At 39.6% G+C, this 10421-nt stretch overlaps 1 long non-coding RNA gene across 1 annotated transcript; it reads right to left on the bottom strand.

Moving 5' to 3' along the window:
• Positions 1–349: 349 nt before the first annotated feature.
• LOC130735409 (uncharacterized) lies at positions 350–3874 on the bottom strand. The gene is made up of 3 exons (XR_009018438.1): positions 3378–3874; positions 2597–2715; positions 350–1122 (listed from the first exon to the last, which is right to left on the bottom strand). It is a non-coding gene; the product is annotated as an uncharacterized LOC130735409 (long non-coding RNA).
• Between the last annotated feature and the right edge of the window lie 6547 nt (positions 3875–10421).

A 10421-nucleotide genomic window follows, 5' to 3' on the forward strand; every position in this document is an offset into this window, starting at 1 on the left:
AGCAATTAGTTAATATTACTCAACTTAATAATTGACATTTGTTGAAGTAATTTAAACAATTTAATATTACAAAAATCATTAATGAATTTGAAATATTTTAAATTAAGAAATAAGTTGTTAATACATCAAATGTATAAGTTATGTAACCACAAAAAATCTATAAGTATAATTATTATTTTCTTTACTTTTTTTTTTTTTGTCAACAATGAGGTAGTTTTAACTTGTATACCTAGGTTTGCCTACTATTATTATTGGTCGTTCAAAGAAAGTCATTTTTGGCAAAATGCAAGAGAGAGTATGGAGGAAGTTTCAGGATTGGAAGGGGAAACCCGTCTCAGAAACTAGAAAATATATTCTTCTAAACTCGGTGGCACAAGCCATACCAAACTATGTGATGAGTTGCTTTGATTCCTGGAGGCATATGTAACGAAATGGATCTATGGCAAATTTTTGGTGTGACAAAAGGAGAAGGAGATGAAGATCCATTGGATGAGTTGGATTCTGTAACACCCCGATTTCTCGAGGGTCACTTTAGTAACCTTTTCAAAAACTAAATATGCCGACTAAACTTTCAAGGTTCCAAAAATGCAAGTATATTTTTTTTCAAAACATGCTCTAGATAATGCATAGTAATTACCCAATAATAGATATCATTATATCCATAAATATGCATACAAATAAGTTTGCAAAAGAAAAATTGAAAGACTTCTTATGCCCGACAAGCTCCTTGTGATCTCCGCACTGGGTAGAACACGAAATAGCAAAATATCGGAACCTACCCTTCCTCTAAAACCCAAAAGAATTCAAACTCATGTGATCATTCTACAAGCTTCAACCAACAATGGTAAGCTTTCTACCCAAAAGGCTCAAGCCTTACACAAGACTCTACTCATCCTCTGAAGGATCCTCCTCGACGGTCGAAAGACCGATCTCTAATAAGATCTGCAACATGGTTATGGCGTCAACAGACATGTAGTCAATCCCACGAACGACTTACGATGCACTTCACCGAGCTGATACAAAGGCATGACACCTTGTCACGTCATCATGGATCCTCCTCATCAGCAACACCACTAAGACTTCCCCAAAAGCATGGTACTTGAACTTGCCGTCGTCCATCACCTGGCAGTCGCCGGCCACCCAAACACAAACAATACATACAATGGCGTGCGAGGGTCAACTTCCAGAATATAGGTATATATACATAATAGTAGGTCACACAATATACACACCATCACATATTTATACGTTTCACGCTTACTCACGTAGATCTATCGATCACGTGGCTTACGTAAACTATGAGGGTGGGTCACCCATGACAACCCTCTCAACACTCATAACAAATCAACTAGTTCACATAAGGCCATATCCCAAATCATATGACATCAAAACGATATATATATATATAGAACATGTGAATAATAATTTATTGTTGTATAAATCATATCTTGTCCTATAACACATCATATTATTACTAATCTTTATCATCACAAAGAGGTGTAAGTCAATGCATGGTGTGCTCGTGCAATGCATGTGACACATCTGGAAAACGCCAAATCCACTCGGGATTGACGGGACAAAACGCGACTCCCCGATTGGGGTTGACCCACTGTCAACGCACTGCTGCACTCAGCTCCACAATTTGGGTTGGCCAACACTCTGTCGCATGTTGTTTTGCCACTTAGGCTGGGCACCTCGAGCGGCCCTAACACAGGCCTCGTGTTTAACCATTTCTGCTCGGGTGTCGCTTACTCTCCTTGGCCATAGTCAAGACGGTCCTAACCCTGCTGGTTTAACCATTTCTGCTTGCTATGCCTTGAAGTACACTCCGCACTTCTTTCAACTATGAATGCATGGATGAATTATGATTAGTCAAACAATGAATCGTCCTCCCACGATAAGTCTCTAACTAACAGTCTCAGTCTCTAACCACACACATAGGAATCATGATTCAGTTACTCTCATGAGCAACAAGTGCCATTTTCACATTCGTGACCCACCAGTCACGACGGTCCATCCTACCGGATGTCCGTATTTCAGAATCAAATTCTTAACAATTCTTGGATCGCCGACCGCTCCCATTTCCAAAACCCTATCCTGCATCCTAATTCTGTTCATACAAAAGGTTCTCTTTAGATTATGAAAGTGTTATCGCTTTGACTTAGATGCATTATGAAGTCTTTCTTTGAAATTTAAATCTTATGTTATTTTCCAAAAGTCTATCATTTCCAAAAGATCCCTATCACCCCAAGGTAACCATGGGCTCGATCCGTATCAGCAACAGTAGTTCAGACCCTCTGTCTAATTATCTCAACGCTTATCACATCGCTCCGATCATAGTCCATATTAACGAGTCACAACATATGCTCAACGATCATAGCATATAAATGTATTTTATCTCCATAATTAAGTCATATCAACGTCACAATTATCATGTTCAGAAAACATATTATATCATAAATCAATCATCAATCAATTAGCATCGCCGACAAGTCGATGTTTAGCCTATAGTTAGGTAGCTAGGTGAGTTGCCCTTACGACAATTATATAGCACATATTTTCAAACAATGTACTAGCCGAAGCGAAGTGCCCTCACCTTAGCCACTTCCCTTTCTAAGCTGCGAATCTGATCTGATCATGTCCTCGCTCCTCGTACCAGCTCGCTTTCTGCCAAATCTTTAGCTCCGACACGAACGCATTCTTGCACTTTGCATCCTTCATAATTACACTCGACTTAGTCACTACTTAAGTTAACTCCATAACTTATGGTCTAAGGTACACCTTAACAATCAAGCATCATGCACTCAGAATAAAGCTTTTCTTTGAAATTCAATTTTGGTCCCCCTAAGAAAACACGTTTTGCAAACAAGTCCACCAACATCCAATCGCTATAACTTTCATCTTTAAAAACACATTTTAAAAAATAAATCCCCAAACTTTTAATAAAACCTTTTCAGCTCCCAAAAATAACTTAATCATAAATAAGTCCCCAAATTTCTAAACCCATTAACAAGAAAACATTGACCCCATTTTCCTGCTAAGAAATCGGCACTTAGAATCCTGAAATGAATTCCAAGTTGGTACCAAATTCCCAAATAAAGTTCTAACTAGGTGCAATTAGGAGGAAATAAATTCATTCTTCTATTCCACAGTGCAAGATTCCACCTTAAGCTTCACTAAAACAATTATTTTAACCCATGCCCTTGTCTAAAATTGTGATAACCACAAGGTTCCAGAAAAAACTTCAAGCTGCCCCTAACTCCCAAAGTTCACGTAGTTAAATGGAAGGTTCAGCCAAGAGATAAGAATGGACATTATTTTCTTCAGAACCTTAGTGATATGAGGCTAGAAACAAGTATAGAAAGTCGAGAGCTTACCAAAATCAAGTTCTGGAAATTTTTCGGCGAAGAGTCGCCGGCGAAGATGAAGTTCACGACGGTTCTTGCGGCGGGAAAGGTAATCGGAAAACAGGGGAGAGGGAGAGAGCTCGCGGCTGTCACTTCCTCCTTCCCATGGTGGTGCTCCAAACTATGCTCATGGAGCTCACAAAACAGGTTCAGAGAAGAAAGATGCAAGGATGGTGATGGAGAAAAGAAAAAGAGTAGAGAATGAAGAGGGCAAAGAGAGTGAAGCGGCTTGATGTTGGTGGTGGTGATAATTCACAGCCTCCATTTCCTTTTTATAGTGATTAAAAGCAATGAATAAGCTGCTAAAAGATGGTGAGTCATGCTCTGCAACCACCGGTTGTAAAGTCCCCTAAGCAAGCTCTAAAATCATCGCTTAGTGTCCCAAAACCTGTTTTCTGACCATCATGTGCAGCACCTCTATTCTCTTTCTTCGTTTAATATTTTTTTTCCCAAAGCTCACTCATACCCATTCAATTCTCCCCATCCTTATCTTCTGCCAAATCCTTCATGTATTTGTAGACAGTAATTAAGTACAAGTTGCTGAAGTTTCTTCACCATGAAGAAAGTCATGAACCGACTTTCACTTGCAGAACCTTATTTTATTTGTTTCAGAACATGTACTAGGAGTAACGAAAACAGAAATGGAAAGAAAGAAAAGAAGATATATATGAATTTTGGTAGTGTAGGATTTAATTTATAGAGCTATAAAACAAAAATACTAGGACGAAGAATTATTATCCTAAAAATTATTAGGGACTCTATGATATAATTTAAGATCACTTTGAACAAGTTTAAGTGATCAAGAAACAAGTATTAATTTAAATTATAGTCTATATATTATTTAAAATCATATTCATCTCTTAGTCACTAACGTGACTATTATTTTCTTTCACATTTCTTTAATTTATTTAAGAAACTAATAATAATGATTATCTTAATAATAATACAATCATTTTATGTAAACATTAAACACGCAAAGTACAATAACCACATCAACTTAAGCTTAACAACCCTTATCGCTCTTAAGCCGATAAATAATTAGTTAGTTAAACGCTTAATTTTTCTGGGTCTTACAGATTCAAGGACCAAGTGGATTTCAATCAGGCTCTCCTATCAAATCAGGGGCGGTTGATGTTTGCTAAAAATTCTTTATTGTCCAAGGTATGAAAAGCCAAGTATTTCCCTCTAAAGGATTTACTTGATGATGGAGTTGGTTACCAACCGAGCTATGCATGGAGGAGCGCTTGGGGTGCCATTGGGATAGTTAAAGATGGATTAAAGTGGAAAGTTAGGGATGGGTCCGCTATAGATATCTAGGATGATGCTTGGCTTCTGGGTACTGGAAATGGCTTGATAATTACACCATGTTATGGAGATCTCCGTGGAAGCAAAAGTATCGACTTTGATTCGTGAAGAAGAGAGAGCATGGAATGTGGGGTTGTTAGACAAATACTTCTCTTTTCACGAGGCCCCTGGGGCTTTTTAATAATGTTTTAATCTCAACAATTGAATTAAACTCAAGGGTCATAAATTGTTCCTCTCACTCTCACCTAAAAAACCATCATCTCACTAGATATTGATTGATTGATATTTGAGAAGTTCTTTGTCAATTTATTATACTACTAATGATCTCAAATCATTAATGATTACTGCTTTTGTTGTTCTCTTTTTAGAGAAGTGTAATTTTTTTTTTTGTGTATTTCTTAGTTAGAGTAAATATCATGTGAAAAACTTGTTGTTTGTCGTGAGGGCTTAGTCTCGCGCGAACAACACCAATCGACGGGATGAACTTTTGGTGAGTGATTGTGGCTAGAGGTGGTGGCGAGGGTCTCCGTCATGAGCAGCTTCTCGAGGGGACTTGCGTTGACACTACAACGCCCAGGTCAAGGAAATGAGTACCTAAAACAAGAAGAAATATATATATATATATATATATATATATATATATGTGGGAATGCAAACTTACTCCCACTTGATTTTGTGAAGGAGTAAGTTAGCATCCAACACCTTTTCTTTTGGACCAAAAACTCTAACTCTCTTTTCTTAGGACAATTAAAGTGGGGTTATTTACGTAATTTTTCTTATCAAACTTATTTTTTTTGGTTACATACGGAAAATTAAACAAAACTAAGCAAGAACATCCTGACAAAGCAGGGGAACAATAGCCGCAGGTGGGTTCTTCCAAACCGTCCATTGACAACGCACTCTCGTAGCTAGTTTAGCCAACGCATCAGCAACCGTATTCCGTTCCCGAGGTAGATAGCGAACTGTAACTTGCCAACCACGACGAAGGAAATCACGCACTCTCCGAATATCATCACGTTGTCAATACTGGTCCACTGACTCAGAACCGAGAACCACTTCGACCAGCTCCATGCAGTCAGAGCGACAAACCAATTTGCGATAACCGAGATCCCAAACCAGTTTTAATCCTTCATAAAAAGCGCGTAACTCTGCTGTCAAGACATCACCAGTGCCCCAAAACACAGCAAACTCGGTCACCCATCGACCATCCTTATCCCTCAATACACCCCCACCTCCAATCACTTGCAAGTCCGGTACCATACTGCCATCAGTGCACATCTCCACAGTATCAGCATCCAACCCCTCATTCTCGTGGAGAACGGAACCTGAGACACAACGCAGACGTCCCCATCGTTGAAACTCAACCACAGCAACTTGAATTTTCCTCAACACAACATCCAGTGGCCACGGTTGTGATTCAAAAACTCTGTTATTCCGCCAGGTCCATAATGTCCACATGACCGCACACGAGAATGCATGGTCTGCGTGCTGGAGATGGCCTACGAGCCAATGGCGAAATGACAGTGTGTGAGGTAGCCTGGGCAAGAGTGACCTGAAATGGTTCCAAACTTGTTGGGCCACGGAACAACGTCTGAGAAGATGCTCAACATCCTCCACTGGCGCTCCGCACTGAGGGCACGATTCATCATCCGCAAGGTGACATCGTTTCCTTCGCTGGTTCGTGGGCAACGAACCTCTTGCTTCCAACCAAAGGAAAAACCTAACCTTCTCAGGGGCTCGGCTTTTCCAAATCATGCGCCAAAGCTGGGATGTGGGATGATTGTTTGCCGTTAACATGGAGTATGCTGACTTTGCTGTGTAGCACCCATCATTCTCCCCAGACCACAGAAGCTGATCTGCACCCTCTGGTTGTTGTGGAATAACAACACGCATAATCTCCTGTTTAATCTCATCAGGTAACAAAGTAAAGAGGCAATCAAAATTCCAGCTAGTATCATGCCACAAATCTGAGACACACAAGTTAGTGTCTGTTATATGGACAAACGGGATACGCTGAGCAAGCAAACCTGTTCCCAGCCAGTTACTGAACCATAACGAGGATCCTCCAGTTCCCAACCGAGGTCGGAAACCCGGCGCCACTGCATCTCTTGCCTTATCAAACTTATCAAACTTATTTAATTTTAAACACAATTTTTCTCTCTCTTCATTTATCACCTTCTTCAACCTTTCTCTATCTTCAACTTTTGCTGCCACTTCTCTGCAACAACTCATTGCCTGTTTTCAAATTTCTACCTCCAAGAACCAAACCCATTTTTATTTATTAGCAACAAGTAACAGTACCCGCTTCCTCTGCTCATTTTTGTTTCTGCAAATACAAATTTGGTTTCTAGAATTTCGGTTTCAAATTTCTTATTTTTCTCTCTGTCGTTTTCCCCAATTCATGATACACCCACCTTCAGTTCACCATCCCGCCGCCGGTACCGTCCCTGTCGCCCACCACCGCCTCGGCCACGCTGCTGGCAACTTCATCGTTGTGAACATGGAAGCCATCAGAGAAGCCATTAGAGAAGGAAAGATCTCAAAGAAAGGGAAGGAGTTAATAAGGAGAGAGAAAAAGTATAAGCATTAAATAAAGTTTGGGTACAAAATTACACAAAAACCATTACTCAACTATTTAAAAAAGAAAAAAGTGAGGGGCACATTTTGTCTAAAAGAAAAGGTGTTGGGTGCTAACTTACTCCTTCACAAAATCAAGTGGGAGTAAGTTAGCATTCCCCATATATATATAGTGAATAGTTTCTACCTGTAGATTTTTGAAGACTTACCTTTTATATGAGGATGAATAAGGGGATATCACAGTACAAATGAGTGCATGGTACAAGTTTAATTGTGAGTCATTAGACCATCCACAATGGATGGTTTAATTGTTTGTTGAAGTGTGTTGAAGTTTGTTGAAGTGTTTTAATGATTGTTGGATTTAGTTGAAAGAGGAGAGAGAGGGAGAAAATGTTGAAGATATTCAACAAAAAAAAGGAGCCTGCGGTGTGCCACGTGGCGCGAGGCCAGTGGCCACCGCAGGCGCGTGTACAGCACGCGCAGACAAGGCGCGTGACGCGCCTTGTCTGCAGGAGAGAGAAGACGGCTTTTTCTGCCCCTGCCACGTGGCAGCCTGTGGTTGGTCAGTCCGGATTTCGTTTTTCCTTATCTTTTGAACTCAATTATTTCATCAAAAAAATATTTTCTGAAAAAAAAAATTATACCAAAATTCATGATTTTTTTTTCTCTATAAATAGAGACTTGGTTCGTTTGATTTGGACACAGAAAAAAAAACCAAGTTTTTTCACTCTCTTATTATCTCTCTCACCATCTTATTTATCTATCTATTAGCATTTGTATTGAAATGGATCCCAACAATCCCCATTTCAACACCCAGAATTCTTCAAACAACCCATTTTACAACCAAAACCACAACAACTATGAAGATCCAAATCAAACTTCTTACCAACATCCTCAAAATCCCACCAATTATCAAGTCCCACATCAATTGTTCAACCAACGTCCTCAAAATCCAAACTATTATCAAGTCCCCCATCAATTCTCCAACCAACGTCCTCGAAATCCAAACTATTATCCAGATCCGAATCAATATTCGTACCAACCTCCTCAAAACATACAAAATTTTAACCAGTCATCAATTGTTCCAAACTCTCATCCATCTTATGGATCTGTGAGATATTCATCTCAAACACCTCAGTCTAGTGGTTATATGCCAGTGGTTCCTGAAAATGTTCCGAGTGTTGATGTAGCGGAATTTCTGGAATTTTCAACACAAGTCAATATTGGTGGCGGGTCAGCTGATAATGAAGTCAATGAAATCACTCCTAAGAGCAAAAAAGCCCATTTACCCGCATGGAACACTGCACAAAATCTAGTGCTAATTAGTGGGTGGATTAATTGCGGAACAAACAGTGTTGTCGGAAGAAACCAGAAAGGAGAAACATTTTGGAGAGATATTGCTGAGTATTGTAATGAGCATTGCTCATTCGATCCTCCGCGCGATTGGGTTGCCTGCCGAAACCGTTGGAATTATATGAACACAAGACTGGGTAAATGGATTGGCGCTTATGATAGCGCTAAGCGTGAGCATCGAAGCGGTTGGTCGGAGGATGATGTTATCGCAAGAGCGCAGGAATTATACGCAAGTGGGAAGATTGGTCAATTTACTTTGATGGAAGAATGGCGCGTTCTCCGTGATCAACCACGTTTTTGTAGTCAGGTAGGAGGAAATAGTGGCTCGAGAAGTAGTGGATCTAAGAGATCACACGACAGTGATGCAAGTGGCTCAAACTCTATAGGATCAATTCCTCGTCCAATGGGTAGGGAGGCAGCTAAAAAAAAGAGTAAAAAGAAAATTAGAGAAGATGCTGACGAGGTGGTGGACAAAGAGTGGGATTCTTATATCCATTTCAAGGAGAAAGAGCTTGAAAAATTGGAAAAGATAGCATCGGTGCAAGCAGAGACTAACGAATTGATGAAAGAGAAGACTAATGCGATGAAAGAGAAGACTAATGCTAAGAAAGTTAGTATGTATCTAAAGCTAACTTCGGAAGAGCATCTCAGTGACCGTAAGAAAGAGTTGTTAGAGCAGTTGTCCAAAGAGCTATTTGGAAATTAATTTCAAGCGAGTCTTTGTCTGTAATCGGTCAAACTTGTCAGTGGTGTGAAGTCTGTAGTGTTTGCTTTAATGTTTGCTTTAATGTTTGCTTTAATAATTTTCAAGTGGTGACAGCTATGTAATGTTTGCTTTAATGTATGGGTAACTGTGTTTGAATATGTACCATTCAATTCGAATCTTGTCCTTTTCCGATAACTTATTTCAAATCCACCAGTGGTGTCAAGTCTGTAGTGTCTGCTTTAATAATTTGCCCGTGGTGTTAGGTCAGTAGTGTTTGGCTTTTATGATTCTCGGGTAACTGTGTTTGAATATGTGCCACTCAATTCGAATCTTGTCCTTTTCCGATAATTAACTCTGGTTGATAACTTATTTCAAATCCACCAGTGGTGTCAAGTCTGTAGTGTTTGCTTTAATAATTTGCCCGTGGTGTTAGGTCAGTAGTGTTTGCCTTTTATGATTCTCGGGTAACTGTGTTTGAATATGTGCCACTCAATTCGAATCTTGTCCTTTTCCAATAATTAACTCTGGTTGATAACTTATTTCAAATCCACCAGTGGTGTCAAGTCTGTAGTGTTTGCTTTAATAATTTGCCCGTGGTGTTAGGTCAGTAGTGTTTGCCTTTTATGATTCTCGGGTAACTGTGTTTGAATATGTTCCACTCAATTCGAATCTTGTCCTTTTCCGATAATTAACTCTGGTTGATAACTTATTTCAAATCCGGCACTCAACCACCATTCAATGTACCTACTTATATGGACTCATAGCTCCATTGATGTACCAATATCCCAAATCTCTTCCAATCTACTTCAAATTTCACAAAAAATGGATCCATCTGAGTGTCCTTTTGATCTTGCAGCATACATTCAAAATAGTCAAATTGAAGAAGCTTATGTACTCAACCGATTTAGAGAGCGTCGAAGAAAAATTCGAGAAGATGCTGCACCTCGTAGTAGAAAATATCTCGGTAGAGATCATACAGCGGCAAACCAGATGCTAATTGGCGACTACTTTGCCAATGAGCCTACATATGACGATGCAATGTTTCGTCGTCGGTACCGGATGCAAAAGCATCT

Source organism: Lotus japonicus, chromosome 2 (genome assembly GCF_012489685.1).
Source record: "Lotus japonicus ecotype B-129 chromosome 2, LjGifu_v1.2".
Taxonomy (NCBI): domain Eukaryota; kingdom Viridiplantae; phylum Streptophyta; class Magnoliopsida; order Fabales; family Fabaceae; genus Lotus; species Lotus japonicus.